This window comes from Leptodactylus fuscus, chromosome 5 (assembly GCF_031893055.1).
Source record: "Leptodactylus fuscus isolate aLepFus1 chromosome 5, aLepFus1.hap2, whole genome shotgun sequence".
NCBI lineage: Eukaryota > Metazoa > Chordata > Amphibia > Anura > Leptodactylidae > Leptodactylus > Leptodactylus fuscus.
In genome coordinates this window covers 165,493,701-165,517,982 of record NC_134269.1, presented here as the reverse complement: position 1 = coordinate 165,517,982, position 24,282 = coordinate 165,493,701, and the positions used below count along the sequence as shown (strand labels likewise).

Genomic DNA, 24,282 nt, shown 5'->3' with positions numbered 1-24,282 from the left:
TTGTAGTTGATGTTTGCGGTAGATATAGTATATATACACATTGTGTACACCTTAATCCAGGGGTCTCAAACTCAACTCAGCATGTGGGCCGCTGAGCAAGATCCCAGCCAGTCGGCGGGCCGCACCACGGCAAATTTAGCTCCACCCACTTATGTTAACGCCGCCTATTCATTTTTCATGTGCCCCCACACTGTATAATCCTCCTACAGTCAGCCGTAAACTATATGTCCCCCCTCCATCTTTCCCCCAGTTACATATACACCCTTCATCTGCCCCCAGATTCATGTCCCTCCATCTCTGCCCCCAGATTCATGTCCCCTCCATCTCTGCCCCCAGATTCATGTCCCCTCCATTTCTGCCCCAGTGTCATGCCGTTCTCCCCCCTCCCTTCGTCTGCCTCCAGTGTCATGAGCCCCTTCATTCCACCTCAATGTTTAAAGAGGACCTTTCACCATTTTGCCCACAGGCAGTTCTATATACTGCCGGAAAGCTGACAGTGCGCTGAGTTCAGCGCACTGTCGGCTTTCCCGATGTGGGCCCAGTGTGAAGAGCTTACGGTCCGGTACCGTAGCTCTTCTATGGTCAGAAGGGCGTTTCTGACACTCAGTCAGAGACGTCCTTCTTCACAGCACAGCCAATCGCGCTGTGCTGTGAGAGCCGGGAGGAACTCCCCCTCCCTCTGCTCGCAGTACTCGTCCATAGACGAGCATTATCAGGGAGGGAGGGGGGAGTTCCTCCCCGCTCCACAGTACAGCGCGAGTGTCAGAAACTCCCTTCTGACCATAGAAGAGCTATGGTACCGGACTGTAAGCTCTTCACACTGGGCCCACATCGGGAAAGCCGACAGTGCGCTGAACTCAGCGCACTGTCAGCTTTCCGGCAGTATATAGAACTGCCTGTGGGCAAAATGGTGAAAGGTCCTCTTTAACACACAAAAAAACACTTATACTCACCATCCAACGCTCCCCCGCCGCGCTCTGCAGTTTCACTAATAGACCTGTAGGCGCGATGTGATGATGTGACGTCATCACATCGCGCCTATATGTCTACTAGCCGGAACGTAGCAGCTAGTGGATATAATCATCTCGCAATGTATTCAACTCGGATCCGGCGTCCCTAGGCTTGTGCGGGCCGCACAAAATTGTTCGGGGGGGTCGCATGCGGGCCGCGAGTTTGAGACCCCTGCCTTAAGCTATTATTTTAAATGTATTTTGTATATGAAATTGAGATTGAAGATGAGTTTTAGGTGCAAATATGTGTTTTAGCGCATTTTTTTCTAAAAATTATTTGTGTTTGTCACAAAGTTGCATGAAGGTGGATGTGGCTATTGATGACCCATTAAGACATTTGAAGAGCTCAACGGAAAAATGGCCTAAGTCCAAAAATCAATATTGTGAGAAAAACGAAATTTAAAGTTTTAGCCTAAAGCAAACGGGCATTATTGTGGAATATATCTATCCAATGTAATCAGCTAATGAACACCGTTAATCCTAATCATAAATTGTATTATTTATTAAAAAAATTGCAGCTTCATGTATAAATATTATTTATTTAATATTATTAATTAATTACTACTATTATTAAACGATGAAGAATAATAATTACCTGCCTCCCTTTTCGGCGCTAAATATGTGCAAAAGTCGATTTAGAGCCTTTTAAACAATAAGACAAAGTTTTTACACTAATATAAACAACAGACCGGAAGTCACGATTTCAATGAAAAAATGACCGAGAGTGAAGTAAGTAAGTTTGGATTGGACTTAGGCCATTATTCCATTGAATGTAAATTCTTCTGCATTGAAATATATGGACTTAGGTCATTAATCCTAGGTACCTTGTAAACCCAATGTATAGAACGAGGTACAAAGAAGCTTTCTAGGTAATAATTTGAAATATGATAAAATGTGGACTTAGGCCATTTTTCCGTTGAGCTCTTCATTTGTAATCTTCAGGTTGTCTACTTTCAAAAAATATATAGGGTTTAGGGGTTCATTTACTTTTCAGGGTGTGTAATACCTACATTTTATAGGATGATACTTTAACATTTCCAGCTTCAAAGCAGATTTTTGTTCCTTCCAGTTCTGGTGATTTTCTGAAGACATGAGCATGCGAGTGTAGGCCATAGTGATATAAATGAACTCTGCACATGTTGAACTCTTATTTTTAGGAGATGCATTTGATTTTTTGTTTGGTTTCCACTTTTAGCAACTAATATACATTTATATGCATTTTTTCATAAAACATTCACTTTAAATCAAAATTGCATGAAGTTGCTTGTTTGTATACAGTACCAAGTGGCATTGAGATAATGCTGCAGGTGTCTACTTTAAGAAAATATATAGATATGGGGGGGTGGATTCTTTTTTAATGTTGCAATTTAGGTTTGATTTGTCCATTTCAAAACTGAAAATTGCTTTGGCTACTGGAGGTGCAAAATTTCCAAAGACCCTTGGCAGCGAAAGGGTTAAGAAATATCTGTCAGCCTCCAGAAAAAAAAGGAGGACTCTAGGGTTTAAAAAAAAAAACAAAAAAACAAAAAAACAAAAACAACAAAAACACAGTCTCCAGGAAGTGACCAAGTAAAATCTTTTTCCCCCCTGACCATAGAGACCAGGGAGGCACATGCAAAGTTTTTTATGCGCATAATACAGGGCTACTTAAACTTTTTTTTGCTGGTGTCATACCTGCCAGAACATGGTGACGCCTGGACCTCACCCTCATGGTGGAAGTTCATACCAAAAGTAAAAAAAAATAGTGCTAAATTGACATTTTTCTCCTGAATGCTATTGAGATGGCTCTGTTCATTATATCCTAGTCTATACAGCATAGCAAGTTATAAACAAACACAGAAAGTGTCAGCCTACTGCCTACTCTGTTGTCCTGTGTGAAAGCTGCAATATTTTACCGTGTTACCCCGAAAGTATGACACCCCCTGAAAGTAAGGCATGCGGGGGTTTCTGTTGAATTGCCTAATATAAGGCATCCCCTGAAAAAAAGGCATGCCCGGCAGTGGTGTGCGGGGTTTCGGGGGGGCTTAGCGGGGGTTTCAGGGGCGGGGCTTAGTGGAGCTTTCGTGGGTGGGGCTTAGCGAGCTCCACTTCACTGACACAGCAGCCATGCTCTGTGCTCCGTGTGCACAGCAAAGCTGGCTGCTGCCTCTGCTGTTGTAGGATGAGCTCTCCCAGCTCATCCCAGAGGCAGAGACAGCTGCTGCCATACAGAAGAGGCAGCAGCCGGCTTTCCTGTGCACACGGAGCACAGCTGCTGTGTCAGTGAAGTGGAGCTTGCAAAGCTCCGCTAAGCCCCGACCCCCGAAGCCTCGCTAAGCCCCGCTCACCACTTCCAGGACGAACAGCAGCACCAGCGCTGCTAGGAAGAAGGGAAAGGTAAGTATGACACCTTCCCCCCTACACTACACTACCTACAACCGGCAGTCATGCTGACGCTCCACTAAGGAAGTGCCGACATGACTGCCGGTTGTAATAAGGCACCCCCCGAAAATAAGACAGGTCCTATATTTAGAGTGACAATTTAATATAAGACACTGTCTTATTTTCAGGGAAACACGGTAAGATGCTAGACTTTGTCTTAACCCATTTTGAGACTCATATTAAAGTGTTCTTAATATATAGAGAAAGTTTCCTTAAGGCCTGCATGTTCGACTTTGTGTCCGTGCAAGAAGAAGGGGGAAGGAGGGGAGAGAAGGAAAAAGAAAGAAAAAAAAAAAAAAGCGGTTTCATGGCAGAGAGGCTGCATATGGATATTGGTTTGTTTTAAAAATCCATTGAACCCACCGTGTGCAAGCCTTCCCCAATCTGTTTTGGTGTAATTTCGGCAGAATCACGGTGGGTAGACAGCAGGCGCAAGTGTGAACACCTAAGAAATATTACTGATTACCAGTAGCAACTTAAAAGGAATGTATCACCAATGTTTTTTTTTTTTAATTAAAATCAGAAAACACATTTATAATCTGTGCTTTTTTTTTCTTTAAATTGGATTACCGATTAAGAATGTTTGTGAATTTTTTACATTTTTTTTCCAACTTTCCATATCTATATTTATCCCCAAAAAATATTAAAAATCTAAAATCCTGTTATTTTGGTTTTATTTCCCAAGCCTAATATGATACAGAACAGGAAGTGTCAGCCTGACAGTTTTTTACTACTTTTTTTTCCCCCTACTCTGCTGGATAACAATTATCAAAAACTATTATTTCGTTATAGAACTTGATGTACAATGAAAGCCACCTAAAAGCCCATGTTAAGGTTCAAGCTGCTGCTCCGACCCTTGAAGCTCTGTTTGTTCAGATTGGCTCCTAAACGCTAGCACAAGCTCACCAGAAAGTCAATCTTCAGATTCATGTCTGTAATAATAATAGATTCATTATACGCCTCAAGAAACTAAGCCACCAGTGACAAAAAAGGCACAATAATATCCCACAGATATATAATCCTCAACTATAATCTCTATTGTCTATACTGTACCTATTTTCCAGCTAATACTATATGCTTCTGTTAATATCTGGGATTCATTATGTGTAGCATTGTCGTCACAATGACTGGGCAGCAATCTATTGTATAAAGGGTGTGGAGCAGATGCTACTCATTTTTATCAAGCTGACCGTGCATTATTGAGATGAGTAATATGCATACATTATCTGACGGTGTATCATCATACGTCTGTACAAAGAGGAAAGAGCTTATTCAGCAAGTATCACATGAAGGGAACTTCATTCTGGCAGAGTCTTACAGACTGTGCAGAATACAGGCTGCGCTTTAGCTTTGGTGCGGTTCAGTTAATTGCGAAAAACAAGTGCTATACAGTGGTCCCTTGACTTTCGCGGGGGATACGTTCCAAGGCCGCCCGCGAAAGTCAAATTTCCGCAAAGTGGAGATGCGGTGTTTACTCTCATGTTAGGGGATGTCCTGCAATACTGTTCATATCCAAAATAGTCTACGTACAGTACAGTATATGAAATGGTATGGGTACTCACCATTGAAGATACACAAAACTTTTCTGCTGATATTGATGAGCAACCGCGGGAAAACCTGTGGTGTTCAAAAAAACAACAGAGTATCTTTCCATTAATATTAAAACCCGTGGAATAGCCCTTCCACGAAGGTCGGACCCGCGAACATCAAGGGACCACTGTATATATTAATATAATGGAAGGAAAGACTCGTAGGATTGTACTTACTTTATAAAAATGAGAACTATGATGTGATTGCCTATGCCAACTAGTAGAGTCTGCCCCGATACCTTATACCAGGTTCTTACTCCCCCCCCCCCCCCTTACAAATCTCCTACTTTAGCTCATCCTTCCTCCCGTGCCAACACAGTAAGTTGAATTGATGTACAAGTCAGAGGTCTCAGGCTTCAAGACCCCAAGAAAGTATTCCCCATATCACAGCTTGCTGGACCCCTGAGACTGACATTGTTATGGAGCGGGGAGGGGGGCGGTTGCAATAGGGTAACTACAGACAGACATGAATTTTCAGTTTTTTGTTGCGTTCTACTTTAAATGAATTTTTTTTTTTCTGGTATAAAGCTGAAATGTATGTAGTAATCTATACACACGCACAAACCATAATTCTGGGAAAGAACCATGTAAACTATGAGATTTATCAGACGTGGGTAAAAACCACATACGGAAACACTCTTACAACAGAGAGTACAAGGTAGCAGGACTTCCTGAAAGAAGCAGAATGAACATTTGTTCACACGGTCCAACTTCTCTGCTCTTATCTGAGAAAGTCCCAATTCAGTCAATGTGTAAAGTCCATGCAATGAAGACCGACAACCTGAGGAAGGCAATGCTAACATTATATGGTGGAAACTAACAGATCCTGATAGACACCATTGGGTCCACTGACTCAGTTATGAGGTCTATATTTTTGCATAGAGGACTTTTCATCCACGATTTCAGATAGATGTAAACTTGTATGTGGCCACCAATTTGGCATCTGTGCACATACACTAAATTTTAGGCCAAACGTTGCGGAAATGCAGCAGAAAAAACAAAACAAAATGTAAAGTGAATGAGATTCAGGCTAATCCTCTCCACACATTGTGAAAAAAGAAATGCTGTGGAAAAAAGTAGGTTTTTGAAAAATGCAGCATGTCAAATATAACTGCAGAAACACTTATGTTTTCCTTATAGATTTAATAAGGGAAGTAAAAACTCAGAAAAAGGTTTCAAAAACACAATTACCCCCCCCCCCCCAAAAAAAAAAAAAAAAAAAAAAAAAACTACAGAAAAGTAAACAAATTTTGTAGCTGAAGTTTGCTACATGGGGCCATAGCCTAAAGTATGACTGCTCTGAGATCTGGTTCTGCAGTCTGAGAAAACAGGTAACTAAGAGATGAGCGTACACTAACATGTCCGGGGTTCGAAATCTGATTCAAACGGATTTCGAACCCCATTATAGTCTATGGGGGGAAATGCTCGTTTCAGGGGTACGCAACATTCGATAATATTATACTTACCAAGTCCACGAGTGACAGTCGGGCTGGATTCTTCTCCCTGCGCAGCGTCCCCGCGTCTTCTTCCAGCTGGAATTCACTCTGCCTAGGCATCGGGGCCTAGGCAGAGCCGACTGCGCATGCGCGATCTGCTCTGCCCGACGCCTGAGCAGAGCCGACTGCGCATGCGAGGGCATGCCCGCGCATGCACAGTCGGCTCTGCCTAGGCCGGATGCCTAGGCAGAGAATTCCACCCGGAAGAAGATGCGGGGACGCAGGGTGGAGAAGACTTCGGAAAGGTAAGAAGAACCAGCGTTGATTGGCAGAATGTATAGCATTCTGCCAATCAACGCTGGTTCTGCATTGAAACCTTACACTTCGAACAGCTAGTAGTGTTCGATTGAGTACGAGTATTTCGAATACCGTAGTATTCGATTGAACACCTACTCGATCGAGTCTCTAGAGGCAGCTTTAGGGTATGTTCACTTTCCGCCGTGTGAACATACATAGCGCGGCTGACCACAACAGAACACCGATGCAGTGCACTGGCATCCTGTTGTGGCATTCCGCTCTGGATTAGACCTGAATGAATGGGCCTAATTGGGAGAGAGTCTTGTGCTGCGGACGCCGCAGCTGAGTCAGCCGCGGAATCCGCAGCAAGATGGGGAATGTTGCTTCTTTTTCCGCTACTAGCTAGCGGAAAAAAGAATCGAGCGGCTCCCATTGAAGTCAAAGGGAGCTGTTTTTGGCAGAGATTTTGGAGCGGATATAAAAGGAAGGTCTTATACTTTCTTTTTTACTAAATCCATTCCCGGCTTTGGCTTAGAGAGGACCTTTCATGTCCTCAAGCATATGCGGTTTCATATACCGTTAGAAAGCAGACAGGGCGCTGAATTCAGTACACTGTTGGCTTTCCTGTTATGTGCTCCCGGGCGGGAGATATCTGTGACGTTAATTTTGGCACTGATCGCTCCCCACTGTCAGAAGGGCATTTGTGAAAGTCAAGTGTCATTGCTGGGCTGTGAGGAACCCCCTCCTCCTGACAGTCCTCTAACATAGCTTTGTAGTATAATAATAATAGATTTAATTTATATAGCGCCAACATATTCCGCAGCTCTGTACAATTTGTAGAGTTCAAATACAGACAGAAAGATACATTACAAAGAAAGTCATTTCACACAATGGGACTGAGGGCCCTGCTCGCAAGAGCTTACAATCTATGGGGTACAGGGGGTGACACAAGAAGTACCAGGGGCGGTATTACTTATACAGAGGTCAGACACTTTTGTAATAGAGGTGACTGTCATTACACAAACATAAAACTTTATGAGCCGTCACTAGTAGTGTCCTGTAACATATGAATGGAGCTTGGACCTATAAAGTTAGCCTGAAATGGCATCATATCATGTGGGGAAATGTGGGAGCGGGGACAGAGGAGTGTTAAATTTTGGGGATTCTAGTTATAGTACGGAAGGATTTACGTTAGACATTGTGATAGGCCTGTCTGAAAATATGTGTCTTTAGTTTGCGTTTGAAACTGTAGAAATTGGGAGTTAATCTGATTGTCCGGGGTAAAGTATTCCAGAAAAGTGGTGCAGCTCGGGAGAAGTCTTGTATACGAGCATGGGAGGTTCTGATAATAGAGGATGTAAGTGTTAGGTCATTGAGTGAACGGAGAACACGGGTTGGGCGGTAGACAGAGATGAGGGAGGAAATGTAGGGAGGTGCGGCATTATGGAGAGCCTTGTGGATGAGAGTATTGTATTTGTATTGTCTCAGCCCAGCGATGATGCTTGACATTCAGGTACACCCTTCTGACAGTGGTGAGAAATCGGTGCCAAAATTAAGGGCACCGATATCTCCAGCACATAATGAGAAAGCCGACAGTGTGCTGAATTTAGTGCACTGTCAGCTTTCTAGTGGTATATAAATCCACACATGCATGAGGACATGAAAGGTCTTTATTTAAAAAAAAAAAAAAAAAAAAAAAAGGCAGTGGAGAATTCATATGATGCTTCTCACCTTTATTTCGAAATCTGGGATAGGCTTAGACCTTTCCTGGCAACAGTTCTTAGTGCGTTAGCTGGAAAATCAGACTACACCAGTCACATGGGTCCTTTGAGGTCTGATCTTGCTGAAAGGCTAATGAAATCCATCTTAACATGACAGCTGCTCCCCTGCACACTTCCTCCCTAATATATATATATATATATATATATATATATATATATATATATATATATATATATATATACACACACACACACACATATATATATATACACATATATACACACACACGCCCCAATTATATCAGAAATTTCTCACGAATGGTTATATTGTCTGAAATTTAGTTTTGTACTGAAAGTGTTAACCTGGCAATAAAAAGGTTAAGCGTTGTTAGGAAGCGTCTCTTCTAACCTGCTCAGCAGGTAGACATTCACGTTTCTCTTAGGGTGTGGCTTAAAATTGTCTGCAAGGGGAATTATAACATCTTCGCATTTCATGCAGAAGACTTCTACCTCTGTATCTGAATGATGACATCAACACACAAAGCATGGGGGAAGGGCATGTACTTTGTAATACACGTCCTGATCACATTACCACTGCATTGCAGGCCTGGCCATGGCTGCTCACTGCTTGAAGAACATGTGCCTTTCTTACTACCTGGTACAGACTATAGCATATAGACGAATGCTGAGAAATCTTCTTACTGTGGAAAAATAAAGTAGGATGTTAAAGATTTCTTCATGACGCAATACCTGGCACTGTGCTAATATAATATATATATATATTATAGTATGTGCTTATTCACACTGTTCCCTGCTACTACATAACCTACTTACAGCTCACGCAGACATGCATTCATTTCAAGGAAAGCTAGTTAACCTTACTAACCCTATTATGGCAATAGAATAAATCTATGTACTTGCAGGAGATCCGTGTAACCTTGGGAGAACATACATATGGAAATAGTGAATATAGGCAAGTAATGCTCAGCGGGAATAAAATCAAGCTCAATAACCCATGTACGGTAAGGCAGCCGCGCCAAACACCATGTCACCAGTGGCGTAACTAGGAATGGCGGGGCCCCGTGGCGAACTTTTGACATGCCCCCCCCCCCCATCCCAACTGACGCCGAAGACCTCGACTGACCCCCTCCTCCGCACTCTATTATGTCCCTTACTTACTTGCCCCTGCACACAGTATTAACCCCAATAGTGTCCCCTGCACACACAGTGTTAACCCCAATAGTGTCCCCTGCACACACAGTGTTAACCCCAATAGTGTCCCCTGCACACACAGTGTTAACCCCTATAGTGTCCCCTGCACACACAGTGTTAACCCCTATAGTGTCCCCTGCACACACAGTGTTAACCCCTATAGTGTCCCCTGCACACACAGTGTTAACCCCTATAGTGTCCCCTGCACACACAGTGTTAACCCCTATAGTGTCCCCTGCACACACAGTGTTAACCCCAATAGTGTCCCTCTGTGGACACCCATAAACAATTATTATACTCTGGGGTCTTTTCAGACCCCAGAGTATAATAATCGGAGACTAAATCGGGAATAAAAACATTAAAAAAAAAACCCCACTGTTGCTTCTTACCTGTTCCCCGGCTCCTGTGCTGTACTGTCCTCCTCTCGCGTCCTTCGTTAATGACGTCGGACGTCACATGACCCGGGAAGCATGCCGGGTTCATGTGACGTCAGACAGCAGTAGGACGGAGGCCTGGCAGGATCGCGGAGAGGTAAGTAACAGTTTTTTATGTTTATTACCTCTCCCGATCCGCTGGTCATTATACTCGGGGGTCTGCAAAGACCCCCGAGTATAATGATAGCCTCTGTGGGGCCCGCGGTGTCACTTGCCGATCCCGGCCCAGCCAGGATCGGCAAGTGAATAGGGCCCGTAACTGCCTATTGAAAAAAACCGCAGCGGTAGCGGCTGTCACCGGGCCCCCTAATGGCCCGGGCCCTGTGGCAGCTGCTACTGCTGCTACCACGGTAGTTACGCCCCTGCATGTCACCGTCCTACCTACAGAATCAATGACAACTCCAGGAAACCTGTGAACTCACCCTACCGAATAAAGATACAACTTAACAACTCGGGGCCCATCAGCCCCCAGTGTAAAGGACAATGCCCCCATTGTCCATCAGTAAAGGCCTCTGTCCAACAATGTGGTATACAAAGTTGTTCCAAGAATCTGAACATTTTGATCAGTACAAGGTCTCATGAACATGGGTGCCGATATGGTAAAGGAAGCCACTCGGATTACACTCAGAAGCATGGTGGTCAGCAGTCACCTTCCAGCGCTGGAGTCCTCGCTTCCAATCTAACCAAGCACAACTGCACGACGGAGACTCTCCAAAAACATACTAAAAGGGAATTTAGATTGTGAGCCTATATGGGACAGTGACTATAGCCACTCATGCTTCACTCATTTGTATAGAGGATTCTGTCCCATTCAGATCCAAATTCACAATTTTCTAGAATTATCAGATTTGAACATGGAAGGTGGAGCATGAACTCCCTAAACCACCCTATCCTTCCCCCCCCAACCGGCACACTTGATCATGTGCAGGAGCCCTAAGGGTAAGTTCACGCTGAGTTTTTTGGTCAGGATTTTGAGGCCGTATCAGTCTCAAAATTCTGACCAAAAAGATGGCTCCCATTGAAATCAATGGGAGCCAGTCAGTTCTTTTTTCCGGGAGCTAGCTGTTCCAGCTATGTAGGGGAGGTATTCGATCGAATACTACTCGCTCATCTCTAGTTAGTGCTATATAAATAAAATTTATTGTTAGAAAATAACTTCTGATCCCCCAGAAAAATGATCCTTGCTACAAGGAGGCATTACTAAGGTTTTTATAAATGCAGACGACATCTTCAGCTGTATTAATATTTGCCACAGTTATATATTGTGACTTGAAGTTCCTCGCTAAGTAGGCAAGCATTCCTACACAAGTGCCATAAGCTATATGACACAAGGGACAATAAGACGTATTACTATATCAGTTCACTTTGGCAGCCACTCCTTTTAGGACACTTCCTTCCATCGAGTCCCATCGCTCAGACATTAGAGAAGAGACAAACCTGATGGAATCAATGGTTGTGGAGCCACAAGCATATAATGTCCCTGCTGATGACTATAGAATAAGGGGTATATACACTCGATAAGTACAGAATATGCCCATCAGGAATGAGTCAGACAATGCAAATCTAACACAATGTTGGCCAAAAGTATTGGCACCCCTGCAATTCTGTCAGAAAATGATTGCAATCACAAATTCTTTGGTATTATCTTCATTTAATTGGTCTTCAACGGAAAACCACAAAAAGAATTGTCAAAAAGCCAAATTGGATATAATTCCACAGCAAACATAAAAAAGGGGGTGGACAAAAGTATTGGCACTGTTTGAAAAATCATGTGACGCCTCTCTAATTTGTGTAATTAACAGCACCTGTTACTTACCTGAGGCACCTAACAGGTGGTGACAATAACTAAAAGCACACTTGCAGCTAGATGAAATGGATTAAAGTTGACTCAACCTCTGTCCTGTGTCCTTGTGTGTACCAATTGAGTATGGAGAAAAGAAAGATGACCTGGAGCAGTTTGCCAAAGAAGAATGGTCTAAAATTCCAGCAGAGCATTGTAAGAAACTCATTGATGGTTACCGGAAGCAGTTGTTTGCAGTTATTTTGTCTAAAGGTTGTGCTACCAAGTATTAGGCTGAGGGTGCCAATACTTTTCTATGCTGATCTATTAAGACTATCATATTGTACGCCAGTCTTAATAGAGAGCCTATCAGTAGACCCTGAACTCTTTGTAAATCAGGTGCACGCTCATGCACCAGAATAGAAGTCTATGCCAATTTCCTGTATATCTTCAGTTACAGTAAATATGTTGGGTCGAGGCATACCCACCCATAAGTGTTTGCCACTCCACCCACATACACAAAGTGGTGAATGAGGTTCAGGACAGGGGATGTGTCACAATTTTGGTGTAAGAGTGAGCCATTATAACATTACTAGACAACTGACATAGAACAACAAATCCCCCCCCCCCACACTCAATGTGTCGGTTTTATTATTCACCAGGAAACTGACATTGGTTTCTGCTAATCTTTAGAATATATTCGTGTCTGAATACCTACACCACTTCTCTGGCTGCAGCTCGATAAGCTGAATAAAACGTCTATGATCTTATGCGGAAGAGGTGAACACATGCACTGTCAAGGTCATTCCGGGACAATGATGACAAGCGCCTATCAGCTGCCAGACAGGAGTTGGCACACAAGCTCTGCATTTTGTGACAAACACTCGCTCTGCTGTTCTAACAAAGCCATCTTTCTTTCACCTTTATTTATTATTCACAATGGAGTCTAATCTCCTGATACAAATATTACGGAGCACCTGTATCGCTCCCCACAGCAGCGCCTGCAGTATGCCTCAATTCTGTGGAAATCATTCCCCAGACCAAAGCAAGCCAACGTAGCTCCGAAAACAAGAGGGGGAAAAAAAAAAAAACAAGCAGTCACGAAACATGAAGAGGGAAAATGACAAGGCTCTGGTTGCGTAACTTGTTATTTTCAAATCCCAATGAAATGTAGATGCGATAATATTGTGAATTTGCATTTTATGGGCTTGGTTATATAGAGCGGTTTACAGATATGTAGAGCAAAATGTTAAACCTGAAAAGTGGCTATAAAACACATAAAATGTATCAGCACAAATAAAAGTTGACTGATCTTTCACATAGTGTGTCATAGTGGTGAAAAGAACCATTGTCCATTGCAGCATGGTACATGGATAGCTTTTCCCATACAGTACCTCACCATCAGATTTACACTGCCTTCATAGCAGTCAGACATGGCCTCCTTTTTCATGGTCTATGGCCCTAGAACTATTTTCCAGAGTCTTACAGCGCTGGAGTCCTGGGTTTGAATCCTGCGAAGGACAACATCTGCAAGGAGTTTGTATGTTCTCTCTGTGTGCGTGGATTTCCTCCCATACTCCAAAGACATACTGATAGGGAAAAAACAGATTGCGGGGCAACACGGTGGCTCAGTGGTTAGCACTGTAGCGCTGGCGTCCTGGATTTAAATCCTGCCGAGGACAAGATCTGCAAGGAGTTTGTATGGATTTCCTCCCATTCTAGAAAGACATACTGATAGGGGGAGGGGAAAAAAGAAAAAAAAAAGTACATTGTGATCACTATATGGGGCTCAAAATCTACATTAAAAAGAAAAAGTGGAGGCCAGTAGTTAGGAAATTGAATGGGTTATGCCACAGAAAAGATTTACCCTCTATACAACTGCTGATTGTGGGGCTCTAACCTCTGAGACCCCCACCAAGGCTGTGAATGTGGCCACATACATACTGCCGCTCACTTTAATTTCAATGGGAATGCCAGAGAGAGCCAAGTGAGGTACATTGAAGTGAGTGGGAGCAGGGACATGTCCGCATTCAAAACAAGGGTAAAACAAGCCAATCACAGGATCGAGGGTGGGTCTCACTGGACAGACACCTACTGATCAGCAATTTACCCTGTAAACCACAGATGGAGGATACATATTTTTCATGACATAACACCTTAATACTGGCCATACATATAAGATATAGTGGATAAACACATACTACTTAAATCTACCATCTGCAGACAGGAGATCTGTCAGTCATGTTGTAGATGTTGAGGAAGGGGAATACAATCAGTTATATTCTCATGAGAGAGAGCAAGAGAGGAGAGAGAACAGCGAGAGAGGCAAATAGACAGCATATATATATATATATATATATATATATATATATATATATATATATATATATACATATATACATATACACATATACACACACACACTCACCGGCCACTTTATTAGGTACACCATGCTAGTAACGGGTTGGACCCCCTTTTGCCTTCAGAACTGCCTCAATTCTTCGTGGCATAGATTCAACAAGGTGCTGGAAGCATTCCTCAGAGATTTTGGTCCATATTGACATGATGGCATCACACAGTTGCCGCAGATTTGTCGGCTGCACATCCATGATGCGAATCTCCCGTTCCACCACATCCCAAAGATGCTCTATTGGATTGAGATCTGGTGACTGTGGAGGCCATTGGAGTACAGTGAACTCATTGTCATGTTCAAGAAACCAGTCTGAGATGATTCCAGCTTTATGACATGGCACATTATCCTGCTGAAAGTAGCCATCAGATGTTGGGTACATTGTGGTCATAAAGGGATGGACATGGTCAGCAACAATACTCAGGTAGGCTTTGGCGTTGCAACGATGCTCAATTGGTACCAAGGGGCCCAAAGAGTGCCAAGAAAATATTCCCCACACCATGACACCACCACCACCAGCCTGAACCGTTGATACAAGGCAGGATGGATCCATGCTTTCATGTTGTTGACGCCAAATTCTGACCCTACCATCCGAATGTCGCAGCAGAAATCGAGACTCATCAGACCAGGCAACGTTTTTCCAATCTTCAATTGTCCAATTTCGATGAGCTTGTGCAAATTGTAGCCTCAGTTTCCTGTTCTTAGCTGAAAGGAGTGGCACCCGGTGTGGTCTTCTGCTGCTGTAGCCCATCTGCCTCAAAGTTCGACGTACTGTGCGGCGTTCAGAGATGCTCTTCTGGCTACCTTGGTTGTAACGGGTGGCTATTTGAGTCACTGTTGCCTTTCTATCAGCTCGAACCAGTCTGGCCATTCTCCTCTGACCTCTGGCATCAACAACGCATTTCCGCCCACAGAACTGCCGCTCACTGGATGTTTTTTCTTTTTCGGACCATTCTCTGTAAACCCTAGAGATGGTTGTGCGTGAAAATCCCAGTAGATCAGCAGTTTCTGAAATACTCAGACCAGCCCTTCTGGCACCAACAACCATGCCACGTTCAAAGGCACTCAAATCACCTTTCTTCCCCATACTGATGCTCGGTTTGAACTGCAGGAGATTGTCTTGACCATGTCTACATGCCTAAATGCACTGAGTTGCCGCCATGTGATTGGCTGATTAGAAATTAAGTGTTAACGAGCAGTTGGACAGGTGTACCTAATAAAGTGGCCGGTGAGTGAGTGTGTGTATATATATGATATACATATACAGATAGAAGATATCCATCTCCATCTTTAGATATCCATCTATCTATATTGTATATTTCACACCTCTAAATGCTCCCAGCATTTCTTAGCACACATATACATACAATATGTTCATACTTTCAGTAATATTGGGATACAAAGCCATTTACATTACTTTTATGACTTTAATGTCTTCCACAACTTTCTAGATATCATTGAAAAACATTTCCTTTAGACTTTGACCACCTCACAGCCCTTGTTCCCGTTTTCTGATTTATTTCTCCACTTCCTTGATAATATTTCTGGTTAAGACACGTTGAAAGTTGTTAAAATGTTGGATGTTGAACATGACAAATGATCGGGGTCTGTAATGTAGAAAGAGCTAGAAGGGAATTACTTGCATAAGCTTTTATGTTATTTAGAAAAAAATCTTTCAGTTTTTACCCTGGCCACTATGGGTGGTATTGGGCTAATAGATATTTCTGAAGGTTCGGCTTGTTTAGCGCTGTACTATTACACAGGCCAATAAAGAGCATATGGCAGGATGACGATTACTCAAATTTAAAAAAAATGAAAAACCGTGCACAATGGCATTTATGTGTCCTCCATAGTCCCACGCACCAGTGAACAGACAGGAATAGAATTGGTCCCAAGGTACTTTCAGGCTCATGATTAGAGATGAGCGAGTAGTATTCGATAGAATTCTACGGTATTCGAAATATTCGTACTTGTTCGAATACTATCGCTATTCGCAGTAAAGATTCGATTCAGAACCAGCATTGATTTGCCGAATGCTATACAGTGTACAGCATTCGGCCTTTCAACGCTGGTCAGTGCATTTCTATGAGAAAAAGTCAGCTCCCGCGTAACTGCAAGCTGCCAGCTCTCCCGACTAGCAAGGATGAGCCTGCTGCAGAACCAGTGTTGCTATTCACAGTAAAGATTTGATTCAGAACTTTGCTGAATACAGTGTATAGAATTCGGTAAATCAACGCTGGTTCTGCAGCAAGCTCATCCTTGCTAGTCAGGAGAGCTGGCAGCTTGCAGTTATGCAGGAGCTGACTTTTTCCCATAGGAATGCATTGACCAGCGTTGATTAGCCGGTATACAGCATTCGGCCAATCAATGCTGGCTCTGCCGGAGGCTCGTCTGTGAATAGGCGGAGTCTAAGATCGGACCACAGCAGTCTCCATTGTGGTCCGATCTTAGACTCCACCTCCTCAGACGAGCCTCTGGCAGAACCAGGGTTAATTGGCCGAATGCTGTATACTGGCCAATAAACGCTGGTTAATGCATTCCTATGAGAAAAAGCAAGCTACTTCGTAACAGCAAGCTGCCAGCTCTCACGACTAACAAGGACAAGCCTGCTGCAGAACCAGCATTGATTTGCCGAATGCTATACAGTGTATAGTGTAAATGCTGGTTCTGCAGGACGAGTAAGGGCCGGTTCACATTAGTCCGGAAGCAGTTTCCCCCCGAATGGAATATCAGCGCAACTGCAAGCGCTATGCAGTTAAAGTGCACGGACCCCATAGACTATAATGGGGTCTGTGCACTTTAACTGCACAGCGCTCCTCCTAAACACTCTCCTCCTGCTATTCATGGACTTGGACTTTCCTTTAGTCAAACATCCAAGCACTTCCCATGAGGACCAGGGACAATAGTACAATTTTGGAACTGAAATAGGGGTGGTCATCACCCCACAACGTGTATGGGAGTGGTGGAGTTTAATTTGCGGTTTTTTTACATTGATTTTTCTTGAAGACTTTCAGCAATGAATTTAAGGGAGTCAGGCAATGTAAGCATTCAGAAGAAGGATGACACCTGTCCTCTACCAACAGATGTCTGCCCAGAGAAGGGATAAGAACGCAAGCACAGACCAATCTTACACAATCAAGCAAATAATGACCTGCAATGTCTAATATATTATTTACACTGCAAACCAACTCCCCTTTTATAGTGTATTAAAGGCTGCTGGAGTCATCATGAAGTCCTGAGAATACGGTTATTGGAATCTTTTCTGTGAATCCATGTGGAAAGTGTGAATGAAAACCTATATGTATATGAGATCTCAAAGCAAACAGTATTTGTCACTTGACCTGACTGACATGAGACAGAGCGGTTACTAAGGACAGTTCCTGACAACCCCATCTAAAATGCGGCAGCTGATATGGTCTGAATGTATAGGGGGTGGAAACCATCACCTTCCTCAAAGCAGCTGTAGGTGGGTAACTTCTCTAGGGCCTAACCCTCAGCCTCCGTAGCAGTTATACATGTCTCATTGTGAGACGTCTCCTGCACAGTCATTTTAACAGCATTTGCTGCGGTGTCATTGCACCGCCTTTGGGGGCATTCACACACAGTAACGCGGCGCTGATTCTGCCACGATAACTCATGGCAGAATCAGCGCTGATAAAAAAAAGACTCCCATTTACTTCAATGAGTTGCGTTTAACACACGTAACACATTGAAATCAATGGGAGTCTTTTTAACGCATTGATTTCAATGTGTTATGCGCGTTAAACAGAACTAATTGAAGTCAATGGGAATCTTTATCAGCGCTGATCGTAGCAGAATCAGCGCCGCGTTATTCCGTGTAAATGACACCTTTGGTCTAATGCTTTGAAGATAAGCCTTCAGTGCAAGGATTCCAACCAAATGGACAGAACCTTTTTGGCTGATGCAGCCAGGCAGGAGGAAAGTTCCCATAAAAAAGGTAACCTTGTCTGTGACACTACTGTCCAAAGCCCATGGCCATCTGCGAGGGGCCTTAGACTGCATGTTTAACAACCAGTCTGTCCCAACTCACCCCATCCCCATGATGGATAATAGGCCAGGGGGACTCAAGCACTAAGCTATTTATATAGGAAATCTCTGAGCTCTGTTGACAGTGCTTCCATAGAAATGACAGACTAAACAAATGGCTCTGTATGCCTAAATGTATATGTACAGAGTGGCCTAAGTCGTGGTTGACTCACATGGACGACATTTAAGAAACTTAAAGGGGTTGTTTATCTTTGGACTATTTGAGCTAATAGAGCAAATCTTTAATGTCACACACCACGCATAGACAAGTGGTGCCGTTTCCAATAAAAGATGACCTAAGTGCATATTAGTTGCTAACGTTTGACAGTTTTAGGTCTAAGTATAACATCCTAGACTGCCAAAATTAAAGGGGTTGTGAAGATTCTGCTTTTATTCTAGAACAGGCATCACATCTGTTATGGCCTGTGTCTGGTATTGCATATGACCTTGCTTTCCCATCCCACAGGTCCATTGCCTTGGGATAACCTTGAACTCTGACCTATCCTTCAAGTCACACTTCCAGACCCTCAACACCTCCTGCTGCCTCCAACTTGATCAAGCGAATCCGCTCCTTCTTCACTGCTCAAAGATGCTAGTCCATGCCCTAATAATCTCCTGCTTAGATTACTGTAACACTATTCTCCACGGCCTCCCAGTTAATACTCTCGTCCCCCTCCAGGCCACCCTAAACTATGCTGCTCCCTTAATACACCTTTCCCCCCCCCCGTTCTTCATCAGCCGCTCCCCTCTACCAATCCCTTCACTGGCTACCTGTTGCCCAGCGAATAGAATTCAAGTTACTAACACTGATATACAAAGCCATCCACAACCTGTCCCCTCCATATATCTCTGGTCTAAACTCCCACTACCTGCCCACAGGTAGAGAACCTACTCCGCTCTGCTCTCATCCGCTCCTCACAATTTCCAAGATTTCTCCCGTGCATCCCCCATAGTCTGGAATTCCTTACCAAGACACATAAGACTGATCCCCACAATCACAGGCTTCAAGAAGGCCCTGAAGACTCAACTATTCAGGAAGGCCTACAACCTCCAATAACACTACTATCACCACACTGCCATCTGCACAGTCTCTCCCCTCACCTTCTGTCTCTATCCCTCATTCTGATAGACTGTAAGCCCTTGCGGGCAGGACTGTGCCAGTTGGTCACTGTTAGTATTATATTTGTTTTGTATATTTTGTGTACCCCATGTAAAACCTCAAGTGTACAGCCTCATGGAGTTAATGGTGCTATATATTAAAAAAACCCAAAAACATTGAGCTGAAGTGCACCCCCAGACACAGTCCATGGACAGGAGCAGCAAATTAAAGCTGTTCCCCCCACCCCCGCCCGAAGTGCTTAAACCGTACACACCTGAAGCAGATCTCCCCACGGTAATGGTTTATAACAGGACATTTTTATGTAATAATATTTCTTTGGAAGACTCGCTTGTGAACAATGCAGACAAAGCCTGTTTGGTGAACCAGTTCTGTCTTGCTTGGGACTGTTAATTACACACAGGAATGTGAACTGCGGCTTGGAGGAAAAGGAGGGGGACGCCAGGAGGGAGAGGTTAGAAAAGCAGAATCCCAGTCACTATACATGACCTCTCCGAGGGGCCTTTATTCAGAAACCACACTTGGTTCTCAGCACTTCATATTAGACTTAAAATTAGAGAAATAATTCTTGGAAACAAAAAAAAAAAACACTTAAACTAGTGAAAGAAGAAAATCATAGAAGTCATACTATACATCATAGCATTGACATGGTATATAGTATGACTTCTTATATAAGGGGTGTAGAACCAATATTGGTTACAGTTAATTTAAGACTAAGCACTTGCGCAGGGTTCTCACCCCTAGTTCTATTGCTATTTGATCCTGGACTGGAAGGTGTCAGTCACTTAGTATGATGGAGGCCCTATTTTTTTTTTTTTTTTTTTTTGTGGGGAGGGGTTACAGATTGTACACAAAAGCATGGCATACATCGCATTACACAGTTAATGTTAAAGTCTATTGATAAAATCCTTTATCACGTATGAAGATGTGGATGCAAAAGACCCCCAGTATTTCTGTGTATTCCTGATTGTGGTTAATGCCCTTAAAATATATTGATTATGCACTCCCCTTATTACCATCAGTATATGCACATTTCAGACTACCACACACTTACTGGAGCCACTACATCTAAGACTTTATAGTTGACATTATACTGTAAGTGACACTATACATAAAATAAAGGGGTGGAGAGTCCAGCCTGACACTTACCTGCCATTGGGAGAGCTCACGTATTGCAGATATCAGGGTTTCACCTCATCTTGTTCCAGGTTACTGACAACATTGTGAGAATATATTTCTGCTGTAGCAAGATCCATCATAAACCGGGGTTACATTCACACATTCTAGTTAACATGCAATAGTAAAACCCACAAGTCTCACACATTGGTCTCAGTGACAAAATTCCAGCTTTCAACATATACAAGCGCTATATGACAATGTTTTTTTCCCCCCGAAGACCTGCAATGGCCCAAGGTCTTCAGGCAACTTTTATAATGACTTTCTCAATACTTTGGATAAGTCATTGTGTCACTAAATACATCATGAGGTCACCAACGTTTTCCACACTTTCATATACACCGATTGTAACATAGGCTCTTCCAGTCAAAAGCTTCATAATATGTTTATGGACAGTATATACATACACAAGGACAGATAAGAAGGTAATATAGACAAGCAGATCTGTGTACTTTAGGAGCAGGCTGGCACATTAAAGGTTGACTTTGTTGGGTGTAGACCGCACCAATAATCTACCATTGGAGGAAGTCGAACAGTTTAAGGCTAACGTAAAGTGTATTTGACCAACAGGAATCACAAGTCATTACAACAGGAATTGTTTAATCATTAAAATGTATTTTGGGTGTGGTACCTCATATTAAGAGACCATTCTGACCCTTCAGATCTGCACTGGCTGGGAAGACACTGTAAATACACCTGAGGTGTTGGTCATGTAGAGAGGAGGACCAAGAAGTCCACTTTTTAATGCCCCCTAGCGCTTTAAAGATAAGTGCCCAGGAGGTCTCTATGCTGAGCGGCCCCTCTAACGGTCCGACTGTACACTGCCATGAAGGGGGTGCCTCAGGCAATAAAAGGTGGACTTGTTGCTCAAACAACCTGCATGACCATTACATCACATGTTTACAGGGCTTTGTCCATCCCATATATAGCAAGGTCAGCAGTTTTAACCACATTCAGTTTTTCAGCATGTGGCGCTGCATATACTCCCCTCCACAGTAGCCGAAACATCTTTTCTAATAAGCTGAAGTTACACAGATTTGCCACAGAAGTTTCTGTACTGATCACGTTCTTTGGAGTGGGACGCACAAAAAACTTTGCACGTGCAGCAGAAACAATCTAAGGCCTTATGCACACAACAGGGAGGTTTTTGACAGATCTATGAGCCATACATGTCTGTTTATAATGGCCAATTTGCATCTGATGTGACCCAACCCACTGATTCACATTTAATGGATGTAAAATAAACTTCAACCCGTTTTTACATCTGTTACAACCAGATCCATTTGTTTCTATTGGCTCCATGAAAAAGATTATCAGCTCTTTTTAACAATCAATGTTTTCTCAAAACAGCCATATGACGGACGTTCCAAAAACCGCAGTCAAACGGCTGTTCACACTGTTGTGTGAATAAGCCCTTACTGTGACGGCATGGAAAGGATTTCTAGTCACAGAAATGTCTGCATATGAATATACCCCAAGGCATCTACAGCCTCCATCTTCTAAAAGTCCCAATCCAAAGAAATTCTTTTAGAGTCGCACTGCAATAACTTGCTGTGGCAATACCCTAAGAATACAATAGCAGGGTATACTGAAAAGGCTTTAATGCATCCGATCAAGAGTGTCACCAGAGAAGATAAAGCGCAGTCATTTGAGGGAACCTGGGAAAACCTGACTGAAGTTACTGTCATTTATTTCCATTTTCTAGCAACAAACCAGGATCCACATCAACACTTGCTGCCATTAAAAGAAATAGATTACACTGTTGAGAAATAACCAGTATTTTGATCTTTATTTTTTTAGTTGGGCATAGGAACAAGTGATAGGCAGTACCAGCATACTGCTCTTCTATAATATATATATCTCTATATATGCTGTAAGTGGGCCACAAGTTCCAAGTGTTAGGCAGTTGCTGCAAATCACATGTGAGAACTAGCTGCATGCATGCACAATGCGGCTCCCATTCCTAACATGTCTGCAGATCATCCATGTGAGACATTAATATCATCCCTGCTGTGATAAAAAAAAAAAAAACATTCTTATAAAACACAAGTAAAAAATAATAGCCCAGATAATTCAGATAGTACTTAGCACTGTAATAGTATGAAGTCTGTCTGCATGTGGAACCTGCAAACCTCAAACGCCAGGCAACCTTACAGCGACCAGCAGTGGCAATACTAAATACCCTCTCCTCCGAAAAGTCTAAAGGAAGGATGCAAGCGAAAGTGAGTCCGGAGACGTGTAAACCCCATCCCACCCACCAGTCAAGAGTTAGGAACATGCGTTCTTTTCAACCTTCGAAAATGAACCTCTGAATTTTTTTTTTTTTTGGGGGGGGGGCGGGGACTTTATACTCTTGGGTAGACATTGCAGAGTCATCTGACAGAATGAGCTAAAGACATTTGCCCTTCAAACATGACCCTTAGAAAGGATATAGAGAACTAGTTTAAAGTGAAGAGACCAATAGGGAGATCCAGTGAAATATATGTAAAAGCACCAACACTTTAAACAAGGGTATCTATGAGGAGTGCTATACAAAGGGGGAATCAGATAGTGATGCTGATCTACAGTACATGACTAACTAAAAAGGACACAGGCTGGCCAAAGTGGCATGACTGACATGTTCAGAAAACAAGAAAGGACCTTTTGGTCATCCCATACTCAATACATACTAATCTTGGCCAAGTGTACATGTGGTGTCCGGCTGTGGCTGATCTCTGAAAAACTCAACTAAACGGACCCTTCTCTCCAGATATCTGCCATTACAGACACTTCCATACAAGATTAGATGGTTGGCTGGTCCTGCCAAAATTACAGAGCTCAGTTGATATATATCTAATGTATATGGCCAGCTTGAAGGTTACATAGCAAGTCTTTGGCATTCACCAGTTGAAGAGGATTATTATTATTTATTTATTTTTTTAATTAAAGGGGGTGCAGTCTTGAAACTTCACCTCCTCTCTTTCACAGTGAGTCATGTGTCCTGTGACATCACTACTTCACCCAGCCCCATTGACAACCTGCATACATCAGATAGTGGCTAGGCCTATAACTGGTGATGTTCCGTCACAGGGATGCATAATTCTTCAGTAGGGAACATGTATACATGGTCCCTGATGTCATCTGTACAGTAGATCACCTGGCCAGAAGATGAAGGCATGCCACTTCTACGTCAACATTAGGCCTTGCACTCTGTATTCGGTTACAAATACTTATGAAACAAATGGAGTCATCATTGCAAGTGCAGCAATATCAGATAATAGTTAATAATGGGCTCATAAGGTCTGTGCACTATGGGAATGTGTTTCGGCCCCCTTCACAAACATCAACTATTCATAGACGTCCTTGTTAAAAGTGCTTATAATGGTCAAGACTATCAACAGTGTCACTATGATGAGACAGTCCCCTGCACCAATAGCATGTATACTTCTCCATGCAATGCCGTGTAAATACAGGCCATCTTTCAGTAAAAAGGGTCACTTGGTAACAGCTCTTTATACTGACTGGGGACGTTTTCCCCATAGTAAACACTATTGACAGCAGTAGTACGTCAGGTAGCGTCTACCCACCTCTTCAGTGAGGTCCCATATACATTAACAGTCATTTATCCTTTAAAAAAAAATTAAAATATCAAC

The 24,282-nt window shown here is 43.0% G+C and overlaps 1 protein-coding gene across 1 annotated transcript in view; it reads right to left on the bottom strand.

Annotated features, from left to right (window-relative positions):
- PDE6A (phosphodiesterase 6A) overlaps positions 1-24,282 on the bottom strand; it is a 478,514-nt gene that overhangs the window by 72,015 nt on the left and 382,217 nt on the right. The window lies entirely within an intron of this gene.